This window comes from Pyrus communis, chromosome 1, assembly GCF_041283825.1.
Source record: "Pyrus communis isolate YQ-2024b chromosome 1, ASM4128382v1, whole genome shotgun sequence".
NCBI lineage: Eukaryota > Viridiplantae > Streptophyta > Magnoliopsida > Rosales > Rosaceae > Pyrus > Pyrus communis.
The window spans coordinates 24,163,444-24,190,328 of record NC_142565.1 but is presented as its reverse complement, the minus strand read 5'-3'; the positions used below and the strand labels follow the sequence as shown (position 1 = coordinate 24,190,328).

General features: G+C 43.0%; 1 pseudogene; it reads left to right on the top strand.

The window, feature by feature from the left end:
* On the top strand, positions 1-18,441 carry LOC148699408 (uncharacterized; annotated as a pseudogene).
* Positions 18,442-26,885: the final 8,444 nt, after the last annotated feature.

The window sequence follows — 26,885 nt, the reverse complement described above, 5'->3', positions numbered from 1 at the left end:
ATGGTATTTTTCAAATGTTTTAAGAGCAACACCATCACCATTCTCGCGAAGGAAGGTGATTCGCAAGATAGGGGAACAACGCTGAAGATTTACGCCCCACTGACTGGCCTTAAGGCGCTTGCTCTTCCTACAAAAGACAACTCCATGCATATTAAGTCGTGGTCTTCTGAAGTATCTTGGAAGGTGGCAGACTTCGTTCGATCAAATACGGAGAAGAAGGCGTGCACACTGGGGATTCTTATCTTGAACCCTTCGCACCATGCTCGTGACAATCATCCGGCTCCGTTTAAGCTTCTTGGAGATCACATCCGCAGCGGAGCTATGGCTTGGAATGATGTCTTGTCGACTACCGGAGAAGCTGTTTTTGCTGAGTCTTATTGGGAGTGGCTTGAAGATGTCTTGGGCCGATCTAAACATGTGCTTACTAGCATGGGCCTTTACCATGCCGTGTACGCATCCTTGTTTAGTTATGATCTCCATCATTCTGTCCTTCAGGCGTTCTTCGAGCATTGGTGTTCAGCGACTAACACGCTTCATACAGCTCAAGGAAAGATGTCAATTTCACTTTGGGATCTCCACAAGATAGGGGGATTGCCAATCCAAGGTAAGTTTTATGACGAGGTCGTTCCTAGTGCGAAGGAACTTTCTCTCTGCAATAACCAAGGATTGCCTGCGAGTTGTCGCTGCTTATTTTGGGCATATCACAAGCTTTCCCAAGATGCTCGAGGTAAATCAGGCGTGAAGATTTCTTCCTGGATCCGCTTCTGGTATTGGGAGGACACAAGGTACAAGAAGTCCTCGAAGAGAAGAAGTTGCAACAAAACCACTAAACCAAAGGGAGACCCATATCCGTCTGGTGCCATTGGTTCAGCTAGGCGTCGTTCCCCTGCCGAGTTGAGAGCGTTTGAGGACCTTGGCATAGCATCAGAGCATGTGGAAGAATCTTACCTAGCTGCTTTCTTAGCTTGTTGGCTTTGTAAGTTTGTTTTTCCAATCGGCGACGTCAACCTTGTTCGTCCTGGGGTTTTCAAAGTTGCTAGCAAGATGGCTGCAGGTGAATCTTTCAATCTTGCTATCCCGGTTTTGGCCAATATTTATAACGGCTTGAGTGTTGTTTCGAACTCGGCAAACACTGAAGATCGTGCTGCGGTTCTTCCCTACCACTATGTGTATGGTTGGTTGGGTGAGTACTTTGGCACTCATTTTTTTTCTTCAACTCTAAACAAGTCAGGGCCTTTGATGACGAAGTATTCTGGCGTGCTTTCTTCGAAGAGCTTCGATGATTCCCAGGCGCAAGCACTGTTTAGAAGCTGCGAAGGCTTGAAGATGGACTATCTGGCGCGAGTTGGCTCGGTGCGGCGAGGCATCATGGACGATTCGCATCTTCGCTTCTCAGACTTATCTTACCTTATAAGTCTTCGCTCAGGGTATGTTTCTTTGCGGCAAGAAGATCGATGCATTGTTCAGCCGTATAGTCCCCACCGTTTCAGCAGGCAATTTGGTTTTGTCCAACATATGCCAGGCAAGCTGAAGGAAAAAAAACCAATTAGACTCCTTGCAAGCCGTGTATATGCATTGGGAGTCTTGTACCCGTGCATGTACAAATGCTTCTATCACCCTGCTGGCAAAAGATGAGTTCAAGAGTAGTCCAGTAACCCGTGCTTACGTAAGTTGGTGGTCAAAGGTATATTATGAGAATTCGGGGATGGCAAGTGGTACCAATTCTTCTCATTCACACCTTAACGTATTGAAGGAGGGGTGTTCTGTGGTTCCTACACAACTGATATCTTTTGATTGCGCGAGTGCTACTACTTTGCAAGATAGACCAGTGGTTTTAGTCCCTCAATGCCCACGCTTGTCTTCTCAACATCTGGATGTATCTGAAGAGGCTGGTGATGAAGTTGATTCGCACGAAGATGGACTTGTTTTGCGGCAGGGTCAACAAGTTTTAAACAAGCGACGTCTTGAAGGCGCTCAGGCTGATAGCGATGTCAATTTTCGTCATAAGAAGAAAGAAGTGTTTAGGCTCCCTCAACTCGATGGTAGTGTGTCGTTTGAGAAAGACGTATGCATCTTCTTCTCTCTTATGACTTCTTCTGCTTTCATTGTTCTAGCTTTTGTTTCTAACAGCTTTCTTTGTTTTCTTTAGGTTGGGCCTTCTTGTTCTTTTGACTTGGCGACCACAGGTATTTATTCTTATACGGAGATGCTATTTGGAGGCGACCTACCCACAGGCGAGGAGATTGGGGATCCACCTGGTACAGAGCTTATCCCAAGTTCGTCAAGTTTCCCAAGTTTGCCGTGTGTAGGTGGAGGCATGCAAGATCCCGTCATGCCTTCTACACCTTTGCCAGCTAGCTCTGAGATCTCTCTGAGAGGGCCAAACCTTAGTGGTACTGAGCAGCTTATTCATCGCATCAATCTTCGTGCGGCAATGGATATCAAGAGCCATATTGAGGGGAGGATTTTGAAATGCCCGTCGGAGGACCTTGCGTTGCTTAAAGAGGACTTGTCGAAACTTATTTCTGCAATTGACAATCTTAACATTGATTCTTCATCCTTGAAGATCAAGATTGCCGAAATTATGGCCGCCTCAACTGAGTATTCTTCCTTGCGTGTTATTTCCTCGAAGAAGTTGAGTCCAGATGTTAGAGCTCACCAACTTGCTGCAATAGACTTGTCACTAACCCAAGCCCGGTCTTCTCAGCAAGCTGCTTCGGGAAATTATCAATCTACAGAGACTTCTTTAGCTTCCGTCCGGGTACGTCTAGATACGTTGATGCGAGAACAAGAACAGCTTGGCAACGAGGCATCAAAACTTGAAAGTGTTCTCGGGGAGCAGGGAGCTACACTTTCTCAATGCCAAGAGGAGATTTCACGCCTAGAACAAGAGAAAGACATGGCTATGGAGTTGCCCATCCTGTCTCTCACTGAGGTAGAGACTTTGAAGGCTTTGGAAGGCTTGCTTGAAGACCGCCTCCTTAGTTTTAGGGACATAGTTTTCGAGTAGTGTCTTCTGCCCTTTTTCTTTTGTAATCAGACTTTTTCCTTCAAAGAAATAAAATGTTTGCATTCTTGAATTTGCTCTTTATTCTTCAAAGCGTTTTTTTCTTTTCTTTTTTTTTTTTTTTTTTTTTTTTTTTTTTTTGAGATGTGACTGTACTTGAAGTTTTGAAGTTTCAAGTTGCCTACGTACCCTTGGTTGAGGAGGGATCAAGTCATGACGTAGTTCAAATGAGTGATGGTTTTTTTTTTTTTTTTTTTAATGATGATTTTGCCGTACACAGTTTATGCTCTTGCGGGCCAGGAGCGTGGTGCGTTTGCTTTAGGGGTAGTAGCGCTTCAAAAATCTGCCGTTGATGGGGCCGATCTTCAACCCGTCTTCTGCCATGATTAAGTAGGCGCCATTGGTGTAGATCTCTTGTATTACGTAGGGTCCATCCCACGCTTCGAGCCTTCTCTCATCCAGCGCTTCCAACTCCTGAAGGCGCAACTTTGCATTTTCTTCATCAGTCAAGCCTTCTTGTATAGCCATCCTTAGTGAGGGAATTTGACTTTCAAGCGGTAGAACAGCTTCTACGCCATATACGAGAGAATAAGGTGTAGCTTGGGTAGGAGTCCTATGTGTAGTCCTATATGCCCAAAGTGCTTCACTTATTCTTTCATGCCAGTCTCTCTTTGTTCGGCCGATTACCTTTTTCAGGAGGTTGCACAATGTCTTGTTGAATGCTTCCACGAGGCCGTTGGCCGGAGCATGATACATGGAAGACTTGTGCTGCTTAAACTTGTATTTGTCGCAAAGCTCGTCCACGAGTCGGTTGGAGAACTGCTTTCCGTTGTCAGTGATAATGTAACGAGGCACCCCATATCGGTGGATGATATGCTCCTTGATGAAACGAACAACAGTTTCCTTTTTTACTTCCCTTAAAGGTATGGCTTCAGCCCACTTGGAGAAGTAATCTGTTGCAGCTTGGATGTAAGCTTCCCCTGCAGATGACTTTGGCGTAATTGGTCCTACAACGTCCAATCCCCATGCGTCGAACGGCCATGAAGCAACTGTAGGGTGTAATGGTTCAGGCAGTTGATGTATGAAGTTGGCGTGGAATTGGCAGGCTTGGCACCTTTTGGCGTGTTCCAGGCAGTCCTTCACCATGCTCGGCCAGTAGTAACCCATCCTTTTAAGCTGGAAATGTAGCTTTGGTCCAGATTGATGTGCCCCACACACAGCTGAATGTGCTTCTTCCATGGCTTGATTAACTTCTTCCTCACCTAGGCATCTCAAGAGCAGTCCTTCAAAAGAGCGTCGGTAGAGTGTTCCTTTGTAGTACTGAGATGACATTTGTATCATCTAGTGACATTTCATTAACGAGCGGAATCACCCATCTTTGGCAAACTGGCACGTCTGCAACTTCATCTTTTCCTAGTGTCATACTCGAGGCTAGATTGGCGAGAGCGTCTGCCATTTGATTTTCCTTTCTTGGCACATGTTCTAGTGTCACAGCTTCGAACTTTTGTAGCAGTTGGGTCGCTAGCCGGAAGTATGGGACGAGATCATCTTTCCTCACCTCATACTCAGTTAAGAGTTGATTGATTATGAGTTTGGAATCGCCATATACCTCAAGAGCTGTGATTTCCATGTTGATCGCCATTTGGAGCCCGATGATCAATGCTTGGTACTCAGCAACATTGTTGGAGCATAGCTCATTCAGTTGGAAGGAGTAAGGTAGTATGTGCCTTTGTGGTGACATGAATACTACTCCTGCCCCCGCTCCGTCTGCTCGTGCGGATCCGTCGAAGAACATCGTCCATGTCGAGAAGATGTCGATGTAGAACACCTCCTCGTCAGGCAAGTCGTCTGAGATTTTCCAATCAGCCGGGATTGGATGATCGGCAGGGAAGTCTGCTAGCGCTTGTCCTTTGACGGCTTTCGCTGGGACGTAGATGATCTCATATTGATTAAGAAGCAAAGCCCATTTAGCGAGTCGCCCTGTCAAGACTGGCTTAGTCATAACGTATTTGACAGGGTCAGCTTTAGCAACCAAGTGGATGGTGTAAGCATGCATGTAATGTCTGAGTTTCTGAATGGCAAACACCAAAGCGAGGCACATCTTTTCTATTGGGGAGTAGTTCAACTCAGCGCCGGTGAGAGTTCGACTGAGGTAGTAAAGTGCTCCTTCTCTTTGGGATTCATTCTCTTGCACCAAGAGTGCTCCGATTGAACTTTCCTGAGCAGCAATATACAATATGAGTGGTTTCCCAGGCACAGGTGCCCCCAGGACAGGTGGACTTGACAAATATTTCTTTATGCTTTCAAAAGCATTATGGCATGCTTTGTCCCATACGAATGGAACATCTTTCTTCATAAGGCGACTAAACGGTTGACAACGCCCTGCGAGGTTGGAGATGAAGCGTCTGATGAAGGCTAGCCGTCCTTGTAGACTTTTCAGCTCGTGCAGGTTTCTTGGCTCGGGCATGCTTTGAATGGCCTTGATCTTTGATTGGTCTACTTCAATGCCACGGTGCTTGACGATGAAGCCGAGGAATTTTCCAGAGGTGACGCCAAACGCACACTTTAACGGGTTAATCTTGAGGTTGTATTTTCGCAGCCTTTCGAACACTATTCGCAGATCCTTCAAGTGGTCTGATCTTTTCTTCATCTTAACCACCACATCATCTACGTAACATTCTACGTTTTTGTGTAGCATGTCGTTGAAGATTTTCTGCATTGCGCGTTGATACGTAGCTCCAGCGTTCTTTAGACCAAAGGGCATCACCTTGTAGCAGTAGATACCTTTTGGAGTACGAAAGGCTGTTAGTTCCTCGTCCTCGAGGGCCATGCGAATTTGATTGTACCCAGAAGAGCCATCCATGAATGATAATGCCTCATGGCCAGTGGTTGCATCCACCATGATTTCAATGATTGGCAAGGGTAAGTCATCCTTTGGGCAAGCATCGTTGAGGTCCCGGAAGTCTACGCAAACACGTATTTGTCCTGATTTCTTAAGGACAATGACGATGTTGGAGATCCACTTGGGGTATTGCACTTCTCGAATAAAGCCTACTTCGATTAGCTTGTCGATCTCGACCTCGATTTGTGGGATAAGCTCAGATCGATAGCGTCTTTGAGTTTGCTTTATCGGTCGTGTTCCAAGCCTGACCGCAAGATGATGAACAGCGATGATAGGGTCTAGGCCGGGCATTTCTTTGTAGGTCCAGGCAAAGACGTCTTTGTACTCTAACAACAGCTGATAATACTCCTTTATCTCATCTGTACTTAATAATGCACTTACAAAGATAGGCTTTGGTTCCTTGCTTGTACCTAAGTTGAGTTCCTTGAGATCATCGACCGTGGCTTGCCCCCCATCTTCGAGCTGTGGCGGTGCAGCAGTGACATCTTCCTCGGGGATTTCGTCTTCTTTACCTTCTTGAACCATGATGTGGAAAACATCTTGGATCTCCTCTTCAGTGCTATCTTCTCGAGCTTGTCGGCATAAGGATTGTCTGGTGTTCTGGGAGAGGCGTTCCTCGTAATCTTCATAGGCAGGAGCCTTGACCGAGTAATTGAAGAAGTCTTCTGGGAAGAGGTCGCACATTGTGATGGGGATGGACGATCTTTGTGTCGAAATTTCATTATCTCCAACACTTTCACATTGTTCTGGAGGTTGACAGGAGCTGTTTTCCCTCCTTTCTGATTGATAAACTTGTGGACAAGATGGTTGCTGCTTGTCCAATTTCTTCGAAGCGATCTTCGAAATGCATTCCTCACAATCTTCATAGCAAGGAGCCTTGATCAAGTAATTGAAGACGTCTTCGAGGAAGAAAAGATCCCGCATGAACGATCTTTGTGTTGTAATTTCATCATCCTCAACATTTTCATGTAGCTTTGAAGGTTGACGGTAACTGCTTTGCCCCCTTTCCGATTGGTGAACTTGTGGACAAGACATATGTTTCTCGTGCAGTTTCTTCGGAGTGACATGAATCCATCCTTCATCTTCACTTGACTTGACTGACATGGTTTTGGAGCATGCCCCCAGCGGTTGAGGTGAAGACTTTGAGTCGAAAGAGCCAGAAGTGACATCTTTTTTAGGGATTTCATCTTCAGTGCCGTTCTCTTGGGTTTGTTGGCATGAAGATTTGCCAGTGTGGACGATGATGCGCCTTCTTACCTTCAGTGGTCCTTTTGTGTCAACCTCTAGGATTGCTTGGCGCTTCATCCTTGAAGGAATCAGGCTTCGAACGTCGTCCTTTTCTCCTAACCCATCGAGCTTTTCTCCCTTTGGGGTTGTCTTCCTCTTTCCAAAAGGCTTCTCATTATCTTCAAATCTTTCTGAAGCTGATCGTTGCAGAGGAGAGATAACTGTGTTGCTTTGTTTCTTAAGCTTTAACAACCTTTCAAAAATAGAGCTTTGGGATGTCGGCGCGTTAAGCCTCTTGAAGACAGAGGTTCGATCTTGACCACCAATGCGATTAAGCACTGAAGTTCTGGAGCTTGAATGGCTCATCCTATCGAAGACCGACGTCCGAGGGGAGGGTTTAGGCTCTTCTTGATCTTGTTCAATGCTCATGCTGACATATTGAGTGCTAGTGTTTTTCACTTGGTTTGAAATCATCACAGGTGCATTTGGTGTGAAACCAAGTCCGGCTTTGTTGTTGTTAACTCCGTAACCATGCTCCTTCAACTTCTTTTGAGTTTTGGTGAGGTTACGTTCTTCGTCATTGACAGTGTTTGAAACCTTCTTTCCAGCCACCGCAAAAGAAGCGAAGTCGTACCCGGCCTTTGACATGAGTTTGTAGGCGTTTGGGTCGAAACCTTCCTCGGTCCTCTTGGTTGGAAGAAAGCTTGATTCCACCTTCTTTGGTAGAGCTTTTATGAAGCCTTGTGGTAGTCTTGCGGCCTTAGCACCCCCTAGCTGTGTCAGAGGCAAAACTGCATTCGTCTTGAGCAACTTCACGTTATCCGTGTGCCACTGTGTGTCGGCTTTTCTAGTTTCGAATGGAGATTGACCATTCTTTCTTCTTGACATCGGGATATACCGGAATATGGGTGCGTTCGGTCCTTCTGACGGTATCCTACTCCCTTTGGTTGTTGCAGGTTTAGCAAACTCGTCATCATCTTTGCTTGAAGATGGCACGGCCTGCTCTTTTTGCTTTTTAGGCATGGCTTGCCACTCCTGCTTTTTAGGTGCTGCTTTGCCCGTGGATCTGATATCTTCCGGAAGGGCTTCGGGTACCATGTCTTCATCCATGTAGAACTTGGCGTCTGCAAAGTGTGATTCGGCTTCGGTGAATGGCTTGGTATCACCTTGGATCACCTTCACTCCTCGGTAAAATTTTAGGCATTGGTGAAGGGTGGACGGCACTACCCCATTTGCATGGATCCAAGGTCTTCCTAAGAGCAAGTTGTAGGAAGTTCTTGCATCAATCACGTGGAATATCGTGCTTGATTTGAGCTCACCCATGGTCATCTCTACTCGGATCATGCCCATCGCCCTTTGTCCTCCTTGGTTAAAACCCTGGATCAGCAGACGGCTCAGGGATAGTTCATTCACCTTGATGCCGATTATGGTCATTTTTGATTTTGGAATGATGTTTATGGCCGACCCACCATCCACAAGCATGCGGTTGACTTTGTATTCCCTTATGTACCCGGAGACGAAGAGAGGACGGTTGTGAGGCTTTGATCCCAACAGTAGGTCTTCGTCAGTGAAGTTAATTACGTCATGGGTGGCACAACATGTGGCACATTCATGTGGCTGAAGCTTCGAGCCTTCGTCGTTACTTTCTTGCACTTCGTGGTCGTCGGGACCTGCCAAGACTGCTGCTAGTGCTCTTCGCATCTTTTTTGGCAATGGTAGCGCTTCCTCGATGCTAAAGTGTGTTGGCAGACCTTCTCCAGGTGTAAGGGCCTTTTCTACCTCAGTGGCGATAGCTTTGCCTTTTGAGGGCTTTTCTATTTCTACTTCAACCATGTGACAGGCCACAGTAGTGCACTGTTGGAAAAAGTCATTCGGGAAGTATTCATGCAAGGAAACGGGAATGCGTGGCTCCTGCTCCATAGGTTTCCTAGCATATGTTGTTTTATTATGCTTTATGTTTCTTTTAGGCTTCGTATTGTTGCGGCCGTGGTGATTTCTTCTTTGTTCCACATTTGGCTGTATGACTCGTGGTCTTGGTTTCCTTGTCTTTTTGTAGGTTACCAATATCCATCTTTCTTCATCATTAGCATGTGCATCTTGGTCGCTTCTCTCCAGTGATGGTTGTGTAGGAGGTGCCGTGCAACTTGAGCATTCACGGGAATGGTCAGGTGTTGTTTGGAGAGGCACAGGATTAAACGATCCAAACGCAATTGTAGTGGTATGCGTTGCGGCCGTGTCCTCAAGATCGAGCTCAATTTTCCCTTGTTGTGCTAGCTTCATGATGAGTTCTTTAAGAACGAAGCACTTGCCAACAGGATGGCTCACAATACGATGGTACTTGCAGTACCTAGGATCGTTTGTGCGATTCATTTCTTCAGGACGCTTGCATTCGGGTAGCTCAATCACCTTTTTTTCCAGCAAGTCATCTAACATGGCAGCCATGTCAGAGTCAGGAAAAGGGTACGTTTTCTGTTCCAACTCTCTCAAGGTGCTCTTGTATCTGTCTTGGGTGCGAGAAGGCTCACTTGTCTTTATCTCTTTCGCTTTCTTCTTGGAGGAGATCTTGATGGGCGCTGAGGAGGTCTTGATGGGCGTTGAGGAGGTCTTGATGGGGGTAGTGTTGACGGTGAAAGCTTCCTTAACGGGCTTCTTCCCGGTCTTGTCTACATTTGGGGCGAATACTTTATCCTTATTGAAGTTAGTAATCGGCTCCTTTTTCCCGTGATTAGCGATACTCAGCTCCATGTCGTGGGAACGAGTTGCTAGCTCTTCGAATGTTCTTGGTTTTATGCCTTGGAGGATGTAATGTAACCCCCAGTGCATGCCTTGAACGCACATCTCAATGGCAGAGGTTTCAGAAAGCCGATCTTTGCAATCCAGACTTAAGGAGCGCCATCTATTTATGTAGTTGACGACAGGTTCATCTCTCCACTGTTTCGTACTGGTCAGCTCTAGCATGCTTACAGTACGACGAGTGCTGTAGAAACGGTTGAGGAATTCCCTTTCTAGCTGGTCCCAACTGTTGATAGACTCAGGTTCGAGGTCAGTGTACCAGTCAAAAGCGTTACTTTTCAGCGAACGCACGAACTGTTTGACGAGGTAGTCTCCCTCTATCCCAGCATTGTTGCAAGTTTCAATGAAATGGGCGACATGTTGCTTCGGGTTGCCTTTTCCATCGAACTGCATGAATTTTGGGGGCTGATAACCGTTTGGCATCTTCAAAGCATCAATCTTCTTGGAGTAAGGCTTTGAGTACAGTACGGAGTCATGGAGCTTCCTTCGTACTGTGTCTTGACAGTGCTTGCGATCATCTCCTGTAGCTGTTGGATAGAGAGAGATCCCATGAATGCCGTTGCTTGGTCTAGCTTCGGCTTCTCTTCAACTTTCTCCACTGGTGGCTCCTCTTCTTCGTCGTCTTCTTTCTTTAATAGGCCAATATTTGGGTCGACTTTCACGTCGGGCAGCGCATCTAGTTGGTTAACAAGTGCGGCAATCTGCAAGTCCTTCTCTTCCACAGTCCGTGTGAGCTTTGCAATTGCTTCATTCATCTGAGCTAGCTACTCCTCGATTGAAGTTGCTCCAGTGGTCATGACTTGCATGGTTGTACTGCCGCTCGAATCAGCGTCGGAGAGTAGGGACTCTGAGTATTTCCTCGGGCTTTCCCCCTTTGATATCCTTAGCGAGGCTAGGGTGATCACAGGCTCGTACCTCAGGTGCTCTTGTTCCTTTGACAGAGTCAATGCAGGGGCGGAAGCCGCGGCAAAAAGAGCTATTGCCTTACTTCGGGTTATGATGCCCGAAATATCACCACTTGCGGCGATGATGTTCTTGTTCTTTGCTTTGATTGCAGGAACAGCTTGATCCTTTCTTGATGCCATTTGCGTTTTTCGATGATTGGAGGATAGAGATGAGAGGTAGAGATAATCCCACCGGGCGTGCCAAGTTTGTAAACACGGAAAATTCCTGAAATAAGAAACAAGAATACGTGTACAAAATATATTTTTTGTGTTAATGATTTTGGGGTTACAATCTCTTTGTAATTTGATCCTCTGATTCTATCTTCGTAGGGTGTAGGTTTGTGGATGAGCTGTTGATCCAAAGGGCCGTCGGGGCTTGATCTAGGGATGAACAGTTGATGAACGGATCTCCAAGGGGTTTTGGGCTTGATCTTGAAGACTGGGTGTATGGATTTCTTCAAGGGGCTTTTGGGCTTGATCTTGAAGGTTGATGGATGAGCGGATCTTCAAGGGCTTTTGGGCTTAATCTTGAAGAACGATTGGATGTGTGGATTTGTTGAGGTTGTTGATCCAAATGGCCGTTGGGGCTTGATCTTAGGATGAACGGATGATGAATGATGAACACTTCTCTTCAAGGGCCGTCGGGGCTTGATTTTGAAGGAAGATTTGACGAAGAACGAAGATAGCTTTCTTGGTCCTTCGAGATTTGCTTGAGAGCTTTAGAGTTTCAAGGCTTCAAGGTTTTGGTGTGATGTGAATTCCCTTCTTTCTTTCTCTTCTTCCTTCTTCCTCCTCAAATGAATGCCTTGGCTTCCTATTTATAGAATTCCAAAACTTGATTTTTGGATTTAAATAATCAGATGAAATAAATCATTTCTGCCAGGTATTGACACGTGTCCTATTTGATGACTTTTCCAATTTATTTCGATTTTTCGTTGAGTCACACGCTACATGTAAAATTTATGTGACACGTGAGTGTTGAAATTTTAATTATTGGTCAACATTCATTTCACCGAAATTTTGATGTCTACAGATGAACAGCGATGATAGGGTCCAGGCCGGGCATTTCTTTGTAGGTCCAGGCAAAGACGTCTTTGTACTCTAACAACAGCTGATAATACTCATCTATCTCATTTGTACTTAATAATGCACTTACGAAGATAGGCTTTGGTTCCTTGCTTGTACCTTAGTTGAGTTCCTTGAGATCATCATTGTGGCTTGCCCCCCATCTTCGAGCTGTGGTGGTGCAGCAGTGACATCTTCCTCGGTGATTTCGTCTTCTTTACCTTCTTGAACCGTGATGTGGAAAACATCTTGGATCTCTTCTTCAGTGCCGTCTTCTTGAGCTTGTTGGCATAAGGATTGTCTGGTGTTCTGGGAGAGGCGTTCCTCGCAATCTGCATAGGAAGGAGCCTTGACCGAGTAATTGAAGAAGTCTTCTGGGAAGAGGTCGCACATTGTGATGGGGATGGACGATCTTTGTGTCGAAATTTCATTATCTCCAACACTTTCACATTGTTCTGGAGGTTGGCGAAAGCTGCTTTCCCTCTTTTCTGATTGGTGCACTTGTGGAGAAGACATATGTTTCTCGTGCAGTTTCTTCGGAATGACCTGAGTCCATCCTTCAATTTCACTTGACTTGGAGCATGCCCCCAACAGTCGAGGTGAAGACTTTGAGTTGAAAGAGCCAGAAGTGACATCTTTCTTAGGGATTTCATCTTCAGTGTCGTTCTCTTGGGTTTGTTGGCATGAAGATTTGCCAGTGTGGACGATGATGCGCCTCCTTACCTTCAGTGGTCCTTTTGTGTCGACCTTTAGGATTGCTTGGCGCTTCATCCTTGAAGGAATCAAGCTTCGAACGTCGTCTTTTTCTCCTAACCCATCGAGCTTTTCTTCCTTTGGTGTTGTCTTCCTCTTTCCAAAAGGCTTCTCATTATCTTCAAATCTTTCTGAAGCTGATCGTCGCAGAGGAGAGATAACTGTGTTGCTTTGTTTTTTAAGCTTTAACAACCTTTCAAAAAACAGAGCTTTGGGATGTCGGCGCGTTAAGCCTCTTGAAGACAGAGGTTCGGTCTTGACCACCAATGCGATTAAGCACTGAAGTTCTGGAGCTTGAATGGCTCATCCTATCGAAGACCGACGTCCGAGGGGAGGGTTTAGGCTCTTCTTGGTCTTGTTCAATACTCACGCTGACGTATTGAGTGCTAGTGTTTTTCGCTTTGTTTGAAATCATCACAGGTGCATTTGGTGTGAAACCAAGTCCGGCTTTGTTGTTGTCAACTCCGTAACCATGCTCCTTCAACTTCTTTTGAGTTTTGGTGAGGTTACGTTCTTCGTCATTGACAGTGTTTGAAACCTTTTTTCCAGCCACCGCAGAAGAAGCGAAGTCGTACCCGGCCTTTGACATGAGTTTGTAGGCGTTAGGGTCGAAACCTTCCTCGGTCCTCTTGGTTGGAAGAAAGCTTGATTCCACCTTCTTTGGTAGAGCTTTTATGAAGCCTTGTGGTAGTCTTGCGACCTTAGCACCCCCTAGCTGTGTCAGAGGCAAAACTGCATTTGTCTTGAGCAACTTCACATTATCCGTGTGCCACTGTGTGTCGGCTTTTCTAGTTTCGAATGGAGATTGACCATTCTTTCTTCTTGACATCGGGATATACCGGAATATGGGTGCATTTGGTCCTTCTGACGGCATCCTACTCCCTTTGGTTGTTGCAGTTTTAGCAAACTCGTCATCATCTTTGCTTGAAGATGGCACGGCCTGCTCTTTTTGCTTTTTAGGCATGGCTTGCCACTCCTGCTTTTTAGGTGCTGCTCTGCCCGTGGATTTGATATCTTCCGGAAGGGCTTCGGGTACCGTCTCTTCATCCATGTAGAACTTGGCATCTGCAAAGTGTGATTCGGTTTCGGTGAATGGCTTGGTTTCACCTTGAATCACCTTCACTCCTTCTCGGTAAAACTTTAGGCATTGGTGAAGGGTGGACGGCACTACCCCATTTGTGTGGATCCAAGGTCTTCCTAAGAGCAAGCTGTAGGAAGTTCTTGCATCAATCACGTGGAATATCGTGCTTGATTTGAGCTCACCCATGGTCATCTCTACTCAAATCATGCCCATCGCCATTTGTCCTCCTTGGTTAAAACCCTGGATCAGCAGACGGCTCAGGGATAGTTCATTCACCTTGATGCCGATTATGGTCATTGTTGATTTTGGCATGATGTTTATGGCCGACCCACCATCCACAAGCATGCGGTTGACTTTGTATTCCCTTATGTACCCGAAGACGAAGAGAAGACGGTTGTGAGGCTTTGATCCCAACAGTAGGTCTTCGTCAGTGAAGTTAATTACGTCATGGGTGGCACAACATGTGGCACATTCATGTGGCTGAAGCTTCGAGCCTTCGTCGTTACTTTCTTGCACTTCGTGGTCGTCGGGACCTGCCAAGACTGCTGCTAGTGCTCTTCGCATCTTTTTTGGCAATGGTAGCGCTTCCTTGATGCTAAAGTGTGTTGACAGACCTTCTCCAGGTGTAAGGGTCTTTTCTACCTCAGTGGCAATAGCTTTGCCTTTTGAGGGCTCTTCTATTTCTACTTCAGCCATGTGACAGGCCGCGGTAGTGCACTGTTGGAAAAAGTCATTCGGGAAGTACTCACGCAAGGAAACAGGAATGCGTGGCTCATGCTCCATAAGTTCCCTAGCATATGTTATTTTATTATGCTTTATGTTTCTTTTAGGCTTCGCATTGTTGCGGCCGCGGTGATTTCTTCTTTGTTCCACATTTGGCTGTATGACTTGTGGTCTTGGTTTCCTTGTCTTTTTGTAGGTTACCAATATCCATCATTCTTCATCATCAGCATGTGCATTTTGGTCGCTTCTCTCCAGTGATGGTTGTGTAGGAGGTGCCGTGCAACTTGAGCATTCACGGGAACGGTCAGGTGTCGTTTGGAGAGGCACAGGATTAAACGATCCAAACGCAATTGTAGTGGTATGCGTTGCGGCCGTGTCATCAAGGTCGAGCTCAATTTGCCCTTGTTGTGCTAGCTTCATGATGAGTTCTTTAAGAACGAAGCACTTGCCAACAGGATGGCTCACAATATGATGGTACTTGCAGTACCTAGGATCGTTTGTGCGATTCATTTCTTCAGGACGCTTGCATTCGGGTAGCTCAATCACCTTTTTTTCCAGCAAGTCATCTAACATGGCAGCCATGTCAGAGTCAGGAAAAGGGTACGTTTTCTGTTCCAACTCTCTCAAGGTGCTTTTGAGTCAAGTCAAGTCCTATTTTCGTCCAAAACACTTATTGAGTCTAAAATTGAGTCTTTTTGATTATTGGTTACTGTTTTAAGTGTCTAAAGTTAGTTTTGAGTCTATAGAGTCTAGTTTAGTGTTTTTGAGTCTTATTTGTGTAGATTAGCATCCCTATTAATCTCCGGTCTAGAACGATCCCTACTTACATATCTACTACAATTGTCACAAATAGGGTTTAATTTGTGTGTAAAGTTAATTTTTGCATGAAATTTTGGCTATGTAAGTAGGGATCGTTCTAGACCGGAGATTAATAGGGATGCTAATCTTCACAAATAAGACTCAAAAACACTAAACTAGACTCTATAGACTCAAAACTAACTTTAGACACTTAAAACAGTAACCAATAATCAAAAAGACTCAATTTTAGACTCAATAAGTGTTTTGGACGAAAATAGGACTTGACTTGACTCAAAAGACTCAAGGAAAACAAGTTTTGACTCAAATATGAAGACTAAGTGAAAGGGGGATTGTTTTTGACGAATTTTGAACTTAAAACAAAAACTTTATAGAAAACACTTGGGAAAAACGAATTTAAGTGAAATAAATGGGTGAAAGGCTGGTTAGAGGGTCCTTCTCCACACATGATATATGCATATGAACCAATTTCCAGTTATTATTCCTTTAGACTATGAATGACAACGCCCCAAATTAGTTGCATCGCACAACTAACCCTCAGATTTTCCTTTTTTCATTAAATTGAATGAAAACGCATTACAACCAAATTATCTTTTTCAAGTTCTTTATATGAAACGCATAACAAAGATACATATCAAGAGTCATTAAGTTTTGTGAAAACCATAAGCATTGACAAGGCATTCATCACTATGAAACGCATGAGACTCATAACAAGGATTTACTTAACGCGATTATGACTAGCAACCTCCACTATTTGTGAATATAAGTGAATAACTATTACGTGAAACCCCCTTATATTCTAGCATCAAATTCATGCATGCAAATTAAGTGTCAAACCCCAACCCATGTACATAAACCAGTTTTAATAACTTAGATAAGCAAATCAAATTCATGCCTTAAGAAATAATAACCGGATGTAATGAATTCATATAAAACATATAATCATGGCTTCGAATTCACCTCTAACTAAAAAGAAATTAGTTCCATATGTTCGCAAAACAAAGATAACTAAACTTAAACATTAAAAACAAAGATAGAATACACCTAGAAACACTCCAGGTGGCTCCTCCTTCGTTTCTTGCTGCCAACAATGGGGATTTGTGTGAATTTAGGCTCTTGAGGTATGGTGGATGGTGTGGTGTGAATTTGTGGTAGAGGGTGGTATTTATAGGCTAATTATGCACAATTAGTGAAGGAAAAGGATTGCACAATCCCATAGAAAAAGGGTTTAGTCTAAACAGAAACCAAATGGGAATAGGATAGGTAATGCATGGCTAGGTTTAAGGGTCTTCTAGAAGGGTAGGTGCGGCACATTTGTAGGGATAATATAATGTTTCTAGAAAGAATGTTTTAGAACAAATTTTTGGTCCTAAAGGGATAAGGACATATGATATAGGTGTAGAGGAAGGATTGCAACTCTTAAACCTACATGGAATGGTGTTTATGCGGCATACAAAGGAATGAGGTTCTAGAATCTGTTCTAAGTGTTTAAATATACATCTAATCCCTTCTAATTAGCTAGATTTAGGGCACAACCTGATTTGGATAGGATAAGATAGGATAATGTTAGAGTTAGGAAATGATAAGGTTGGTTAGGATAGGATAAGATAAGGTTGGATAAGGTTCCATATTTCTTGCTATTTCCTTATCTTCTTTGCATTTGGACTTCTTTCTCCAGATTTGTAGCCTTTCCTAGCCTCTCTTGACTTCAATTTTGTCCATCCACTTTGCTCCATGGTTAAGCTATCCAATCCATGGCCAAAACTGCTCCTTTTAGCTTCAAAATGCCCTTTCTTGCTACTTTTGCCATTAGGACCTAAAAACAAACGAAAATAGCTTAAAAGACTAAAATAAATAGTAATTAACTCACTAAATGTAAGGAAACAACATAACTAAGTAGCAAAATATGCTCCTATCAGGTATATATACTAGCAGGAGAATTATAGCTATACCAATGTTGGTCACGTGGCTCGGGTGGCTTGAAAGTTCTCTTGGTTGCAGATGAACTCGAGTTGCTAGAGTTGTGCATATAATAATCCTCATTATAAAACGACGCGTCAAAATCGAGTCACCGTCAGGTTGAAGGCGGCCTGTCATTCCGTGTTTGAAGGCTGAGCCTATTGAAAACTTTCTAGCGCTGGCCTATGTGGAGCATCTTTTAAGGTGTTGTTAGGACCGAGGATGGTTGTTGTGGTGTTGTAGCCCAAAGTGGCTTTTCCTTCGGCTCAGTTAAGATAATGTTTACTTTGCACCGACTACATAAAATCATCGGTCCGTCAACTTCCTGGGCACTGGAGTCTGAATGGACTCAACAATAACCAGTCCTGAAAAGTCTTTGGGCAGCTCATTTAAAAATAAATCAATCTTCAGCCGTGGCCGAGAGTTTTACTTTGGGATGAATTGCATCGGAACGAATTCGACCTTCTCTTTTCCTCTGTTTCTAGGCAGATGAGCATCTACCATGCTTATCGTCGCAGAAAGGAAAGCATCAACGTCAACTACCATTTGTTTTTCAAGGAATTTTAGCTTGCCATTATCAATCCAGCTTTGAATGGCATCACGAAATATGACACAGTTGTTTGTCGTATGTTTGTTTAAGTTATGATATTTGCAATAAGTTTTCCCTTTTAAGTTTTCAGCCTTGGGAATTATGCCCTGGCTGAAGCTTGATGATTTTGGCGAGTAGTAACTAGTCAAAGATGGCATCGACCTTGGTAATGTCAAAGGTGTAGGCCTTTGTTTTAACAACAGTTTCTACAAGGGCCGAGAGGGTTTTTACATCCTTAGAGCTAGCATGAGCCAACGCTTTGCATACATATAGTTTATCAATCACTATCTCAGCTACATCTGTGTTGGGGAATTGGGATTCTTCTCCGTCGGCCGATGCATAACTGACCGTAGGGTTCTTGTAGATCGTTCCTCGGGATGGGGATTTTGAGATCTTCTCTTCTCAGAGCAAATGATCATATTGCTCGACATGTTGAGCCAATTCGTACATATCTCAGAAGTTTGCCCCTAAGAATTTCTTTTTGTACTCTATATCCAGGTCGTTCAGAGCAAGTCTAACGAACTCAATTTCAGGGAGAGGTACGCGGCACCAGTTTCTAGCCAACTTAAACAAACCTCATAAGGTATTCCATTGATGACTCATCAAAGGCTTGACCTATCCTAGCTAAAAAGGTACATACACGTCTATCCCCGATCGATAGAATTGTTCATGAAACTTCTCGATTAATTCCTCCCAACTTTGGATGGAGTTAGGTAGGAGGTTGATATACCATGTGAATGCTGAGCCCGTTAACAAAAAGTTGAACAATCGCAGCTTTGGAAATCACTGTTAACGTCCCCGCATTGAGCAGTGAAACGAGCCATATGTTCTAATGATGATAGGGATGACTCTCCAGCAAAAAGGCTGAAGTCTGGGATCTTGAATCCATGGGTGTACTCAAACATTTCTACGAAGGCTAGATAGGGTGAATGAATTTTGGAAATTTCGGCCCCTTTTTTAGGGCCTAATCAATCATTCTCTGAACCTCAACCATATCAACATATGTTTCTTCTCTTTGATCGAATTCGTCTAATGTGCTGGTTAATCCTCTTTTTTCTCTAAGTCAATCGTCTTGAGCTGAGCAGATCCTGTCTCAACCTGTATTACTGGAAATGGATTATTCTTAGCTGGGGGTTGTCGGGAATGGCTGACGGGTCAACCTTCATGGGCTTTATTAACCAGTAGTTCGAACAACCTGGCAATAAGACCATTATCGCGTGTCTCTTCTAGTATGCTTTTTATCTCTCGGCTAAACATTTGTTCGAATTGCTGAGATTGCTCCTCAAATCATCGTCGAAAAAATGACTTGGTTGGTGGATCAGAGGCCTCATAGCCATCCTCGTCACAATCCTCGACTATTCATTCAACAAAAATTCCTTTTGTGGTTTTGGTGGGGATTTCTGCTTAAGGTTGACCGCCGAGACTAATTTCCTTTTCTCGGTGTGTTGCACTTGTGCGGGCGTGCCCACTCGTCGGTCAAGTTCAGCCGGAGAGTAAAATATGTTGATATGGCGTTGAGCGAGTTGTTGACTTCTTGATCTTGCAACTGCGGCTGAGAAAGGAACGCGTCTCGACCTCCGGGTTCTAGAGCCTGAAGACAAGGCTACTAGTTCTGCGAAGTTCAATATCAAATTCGGCTTTCGATGTGCCGAATGTAGTAACCTAGTAACGCCTCACTTCTCCGAGAAGGCTGATGAGATGACCTCTGTCAACAAGGATTCAGAAATCCTTCTTGACCGAGACTTGGATAAATAACCAATCAGCCTCAAAGCGGTGCTGTCTATCCAAACTAAAGGAGCTCATTGGTTTGCTGATTCTATGGTTCTAGTGCTGTCTATCCAAACTAAAGGTGTCGCCAGTTGCCTTCACAGTGCTGTCTATCCAAACTTAAGATGTGTCGGCGGGGAGAAAGGGGAAAAGGATAAAATTTCATGTTTGTTGAGAAGTTTTGCGTAGGGCAATTTGTATGTTGAGTTAGAGGGGACTTTTTCGATGCACAAAGTCTCGTATTTATAGCAACAAACCCCCTCATGACCGAGCTAGAACTATACTCGGATTAGAACTCCTCAACCCAACCTAATTAGGTCTCAGCCAATCTTAATTCCATTAGGACTCTGAACCAACCTCCTTTAACAAACCAAATTCATCTCCCGAGTCTCAGGATCCTTAGCCTATTAAGACTCCTTATTGCACTAGGTCTCGACTACTCCATCTTCACCTAAACCAATCCGTCTTGCAATAGGACTCGGCCGACCCTGGCTAGACAACCCACAATAATTGCACGGTCCATGATAAAAGATTACTAAGCCGAGAACAACTCCAATGTCGACCCAAACAATATGTAATCTTGTTAATGAGCTTGTTTAACTTTTGACAGGTTGAGCCTCAAAAGAAGGTCCAAATATTGCATGAGGATATAATGAAGCATGTAAGTATTCAATTATAGGTAAATTTATGTGTGTCACGGTGTCACCAAATGAATCTTAAACGCCCAACTCATTGTCTGAGTTGGACTTACTTTGCCCAATGAATGAATTTGTGTATGTAACCCCATGAATTATAGTTCATGTGCCACTTTGGCCCACGAATGAATTTGGACTCACTTTGCTCTTCAAATTTCACCCATGTTTTAAATTCCCTCTGTCGTAATATGTTGAAGTTTGCGACAGTTGTCATAAATACCCTAAATAAACGACAAATAATAAATACCCCAAAAAAACGATTAACAATAAATGAAACTCTCCTCTCCCTTGTCCTTCCCTCCTCTCTCTTATTTGGTCTCTCCTTTTCTGAACGACAAAAGGTATTTGGGGTCCAACCTCCGCTAGTAACACTTTTGGGCAACCGTTTGGAGGAAGAAAGCCTCTCATTCAATGCACAACTCTCGAAAAGTTTCCATTTTACACCTTGCAGCACCCTTTATTAGAAATGAACAAATGTGGACATCTGATTGTAAAATAAATGAAAACCCGGTTTTCATTTTTTTTTGGATGAGGTCCTAGGTTCAAATCTTATGGATGACAATTGTTAATAAATAAATAAAAAATGAAAGTTGTGAAACTTAAACACTGTTTAGATCGTTGGACAAAATTCGTGGGTGCTGACAATGTCTCTTGTTTTAGCCAAATGAAGGAATCCCTTAATAGAAGGATCCTATATAAGAATATATGTGTATACTATATTCACACACTAGGTTCTAGCATTAGGGCAGTAGGGGCAGTCACCGCCCATTGAAAAAAAATTTATCCCGACAGTTTCCCTTAATCACGAAATTGTAACATTTAACTATGTTATACCTAATATTTGTAATACTTTAAAAGACATAAACTTAGATGGATCGGTTCTCTTGGTGGACTGCTGACACTATGGTAATGTAAGATTCGTTGATAAGGTTGAGTTTTGTTTGAACATGTGACCTAAGCTCGCAACGTATGTGTGGGTCGCACTGTCAGAGCCATCTGAAGTCCAAATGTTCCAGACTGTCTAATGTTTATATCTTTATTTAAGAATTATCCTTGTAAAAGTTAGCATATTGGAGATTGTTTGATCATCTGATTGTCAACATAAACATTTGGAAAGATTGTGTTCGTCTATCTATTTGTTGATAATTAAATGATTTTGTATTATTTGGATCTTTGAACAGACATTTAACAAATGGATGGTTCATTTCATTGGACCGTTGTAACATCTTTTCAGATTTCTATGATCCTTCTTAAAAAGTGGATCTATATGAATATATAGCAGGTTGCTGGATATGAACGACCCAGGCTGCTTAACAGAAATTGTGCCAATTGACTGAATTTTGAATTGAAAATTATAGTGCTTTTTTCCATTCTTTCTTATTTTGCGTTTTGTTCAATTGTCCTATGCTAGACTTGTGAGATGACTATAATATTTGACACATTTGCACCATGTTAAGGAAATAGCAACTCAGATGAAAAATTTGACAGATTTGAAGTTTGTCTAATGGTGTGATCCAGTATTCTAAATTAAGTAATTTGGTTGTTATTTAGTTTGTAGAAACTGATTTTCCTTGATTATAACACCATCAATATACAGCATACATTTATACAAGTGAGTAAGTAATACTCTATGGTTACATCTTAAAGACCATAAATATAGATATAAATATGGAGTTACAACATAACGGACAATTGGCCAATATTCTATAATTAGTGTCATTAACTATTGTAACTCCCTAACATCCCCCCACAAACTTGAAACTGGTGAAGAGACAAGTTTGGAAATAAGACGCCCAAAACGATCAGCAAACAATCCCTTGGTAAAAACATTTCCTAGTTGATGAGTAGAAGGGATGAAGCGAACTTGGTGACTACCTGAAGTGACACATTGTCGGACCAAATGATAATCAATAGCAATGTGTTTGGTGCGAGCATGAAAAACGAGGTTGGCAGCGAGATACGTGGCAGCTAAATTGTCACAATTAAGAATAATTGGATGTGTGAGAGAAAGTCGAAGTTCATGGAGAAGACCTTGAATCCATATAGTATCTACACATGCATATGCTAAGGCTCGGTACTCAGCTTCGGCACTCGAACGTGAAACAGTACGTTGCTTCTTTGCACTCCAGGAAATTAAATTAGGTTCGAAAAAGACACAATACCCAGTAGTGGACCGGCGGGTATTAGGACAACCTGCCCAATCTGCATCCGAATAGGCAACAACAAATGAGGAATCCGTAAAACAGCGAATAGGGAAGCCATGTCCAAGTGTACCTTTGAGATAACGTAGGATGCGTTTGACTGCTTCATAGTGAACATCAGTAGGAGATCCAATGAACTGAGAAACATGTTGTACAACATACGAAATGTTGGGACGAGTCATGGTGAGAAATTGGAGAGCACCGACAATCTGTTGATATGGGGTGGGGTATGACAGGGGAGTACAATGAGTGCGGGAGAGATTGCCCTTAGACGACACGGGTGTAGAAACCGGTTTACATGCCAACATGTTACTGCGTTGAAGGACATCAAGAGCATATTTAGCCTGATTAAGATGAACAGAACCTTTCTCATATGTAACCTCAATACCAAGAAAGTAATGAAGTCGGCCAAGGTCCTTGATGTCAAATTCAGTGCCCAAGGTATTGATAAAAGCTTGTAAATAGGACTGACTGCTACCTCTGAGCACAATGTCGTCAACATAGAGAAGCAAAATCATCTTATGAAACTGATCCTGATATACAAACATGGAATCATCAGAGTGGCTTTGAGTAAAACCAACACAAATCTAGAATGAACTAAAACATTGAAACCAAGCACAAGGTGCTTGTTTAAGACCATATATAGCCTTGTGAAGTTTGCATACATGATTTGGTCTACTGGGATCAACAAACCCAGGAGGCTGTTTCATATAAACTTCCTCAGATAAGGCGCTATGGAGAAAAGCATTCTTGACATCGAGTTGTTGAATAGACCATCCAGAACTAACTGCAAGACTAAGCACGATTCAAATCATAGTTGGTTTAACAATTGGGCTGAATGTATCAAAATAATCAATCCTGTATTATTGGTGAAATCCCTTGGCCACAAGACGTGCTTTGTGATGCTCAACAGTGCCATTGGATCACTGTTTGACTTTGAAAACCCATTTACAGCCAATTAGGTTATGTGTGGAGAATGGAGGAACCAAGGACCAGGTACCTTGTTTGAGAAGAGCATTGAATTCATCATGCACGGCATGCTTCCATGCTAGAGATCGAGCAGCTTAAGTGTAGCATGTGGGTTCAACATCAAAGGTGAGTAGTGTGGTCAGGGCGTGAGAGAGAGGGTAACGGGTGGAGAAATTGGCATATTTAGGATTTGGTTTGAAGATTCCTAATTTAGAACGAGTTTGAATAGAAGATGGACGACTAAAGATTGGTGGGACCGGTGATGTATCAAGAATAGGGGTGCTAAAAGGCGGTAGATGCAAGATGGGTTCTGAAGAAGTTGCAGAGGGGAGAGATTGGGTGCTAGGCACGAGTTGAGGAGTCTGGTTAATGGGGTTGGGAGTTTGGTCTAATTGATGAATTGGAGTCGAGACAAAAATGGGACTTGAGTCTTGTGTTGTAGTGGTGGGCCTTGGAAAAGAATTTTTGTCGAAGCAAAACTCAAAAGGTAGAAAGACAAAGTCAGTGCTCACGACAGGTGTGGAACGGTCAGTAGCACCAAAATAAAATTTGGCTTCATGAAAATTCACATGACGAGAAGTGTGAAGTCGACTCGTAGGAGGATGTAGACAACGGCAGCCTTTATAACAATCGCTGTAACCTACAAAGACACACTCAAGAGAGCGGGGTTGTAATTTGTTAGAAACATAATCACCAAGAAATGGGTAACATACACACCCAAATGTTCGAAGGAATGAGTAATCTGGATTGTGAGAGAACAATTTTTTATATGGAGAAGCTCATTCAAGTACCGGAGTCGGAAGTCAATTGATCAAGTAAACGGTTGTACAAAGGGTTTCAGGCCACAAATGATGAGGCATTTGAGCAGTAAGAAGAAGAGTACAACTCATGTCAGCAATATAACGATGCTTTTGTTCAGCCAAACCATTTTGTTGAGGTGTGTGTGGACAAGAAAAACGATGCACAATTCCAGTAGTGGCACAAAATTGCTTAAATTGGAAGTTATCATATTCCTTACCCCCATCACTTTGGATTTGTTTAATGGACAAAGAGAATTGATTTTTGACATACATGACAAAGTTGGAAAAATGACCAAAGGCTTCAGATTTTAGACGCATTGGAAAAATCCAAGAGAAGTGAGTATAATCATCCATAAATAAAACATAATAACAGAACCCAAAAGTAGAAATAGCTGGAGACATCCAAACATCCGAATGTATTAATTCAAAAGGAGCAACAGAACTATGTTCATTAGAAGAAAAAAGAAGCCTAACAGATTTGGCCAAGGCACAATGGCTACAAAATTGACTTGCCAAACATTTAGAATCTAAAAAGGACTGAGAAACAAATGTTCAAAGCACTTTATTGGACAGATGGCCAAGACGATGATGCCAAACGGAAGACGACACGACTACAGAAGCAAGTGCAACCGATGAGGTAGACGAGAGCATTGGAAGAACAGGATAAAGACCATCTTTACATTGGCCCTAAAAAAGAAGAACTCTAGTGGTTAAATCATGAATTGTATAGCCCCATGGAAAGAATGTAATGCTAACATGAGAATCCTTAGTATATTAAGCACATATAACAAATTTTTATGTAAGGAAGGAACACGAAGAACATCGGAAAAACGAAAGACATAAGTACCAAAAGTGAAAGAGACATTACCAGAATGAGTGATGGGGAGGGAAGTGTCGTTACCAATAACAACTTGGTTAGAAGAAGACTGTGGAATTAAGGTAAAAGCCGAGCGTGCATCATGAGTCATATGATTGGTAGCTCCAGAATCAAAGTACCAATTAGGGTCGGTTGAAGAGGCAATATGCATACCAGCAAAAGCATGAGGATGAGGACACCAAGCAACAAGATAACCATACTGTCGGCAATTCCAGCATTGCCGAAGAGGAGGCAAAGGGCCTAAGAGGCCTTGAAAGGAGCTAGGTTAAGTGGCGGGCAGACAGGACCATATCTCTATGCCAATGCAACAGCAGGAAGCAAGTGGGTTAAACACGGGTGCGAGGGGTGCGGGGTCCGTGCGGATTACGAGCAGAGAGAAAAGCACTTGGTTGAACATTGGGAATTATCTGCACGGCCAACTCTTGTTGAGCCTCAAAGGATAAAAGACGCGCACAAAGATCAGAAAAACTAGGCAGTGGCGGGAAATGGAGAATAGCCGTAACAAGCATGCCATATTCGGGACCCTAACCACGAAGAACAAAAGTGACCAAATCAGAATTGGATACAAGGTCATTGATGGCAGTCAATTCCGCAAGATTCTTAGCATGAGCAAGGTAGTCGGAGATCGACTTGGTACCTTTTGTGATGGAGAAAAGATGAAGTTTCAGTTGAGCCCCATGAGCAAGAGATTGCTGCGAAAATTTCTATTGAAGACAATCCCAAATATCCTTGGAGGTAGAGAGACCAACCACTTTAGGAAGAATAGTTTCAGACAACGTGGCACGGAGAATGCTGATCAGACTTTGATAAGTTTGAAACCAAGAAAAGTAATCAGGATTAGGTTGGGAATCTTGGGATGCAGCTGGAGGGTCAGAGGACTTGTCAGAAGAGGAAGTGGGAGCAAGAGTGGCAGGTGGACATGGGAAAGAACCATCAACAAAACGCCAAAGATGCTTTCCCATATTAGATAATTGGTGTCAGTGAATTTCACAGAAACAAGATGAGAAATGTTGGGAATGGAGAGAGGAGGAAGCCATGAGAGAGAGAACACAAAGAATGAGGATTGAACGAGGCTTGTAATTAGAAACTTGATACCATGTAGAAACTGATTTTCCTTGATTATAACACCATCAATATACAGTATATATATATATACAGGTGAGTAGCTAATACTCTACGGTTACATCTTAAAGACCATAAATATAGACATAAATATGAAGTTACAACATAACGGACAACTGACTAATATTCTATAATTAGTGTCATTAACTATTGTAACTCCCTAACAGTTTCGGACTGTGATGAGACTTGTATTCCATATAATATATCCTTTGATCTAAGGGATATATCCGAGAATGTTTCTTAATTTGGATAAGATGTGTTCTGTATAAATTACTCAAAAACTTTTTTTCAGTTCTGCTCATTCTTTTTTTCAGTGACTAATTCGAAGAACACTTCGCAGTACTTAATTAACTTTGTGCCTCCATTGTTGGGCTACAAACTACTCACCTTGGACTTTCTTCCGATGCCTTTGATGTTAAGTGGAAGTTGATTGTGTGAAACTTTCTTCATCTTCTGGTGGATTTGTTTCAGTGGCTTGTGAGAGGACTTGCATTGCTACAAAACTGATACCTTTTATGCACTAGGAACTTGTTGAAATTTCAGATTTCAGATAATTTTATTTGTGCCCTCGTAAGCTTTTGATTATGCAATGCCA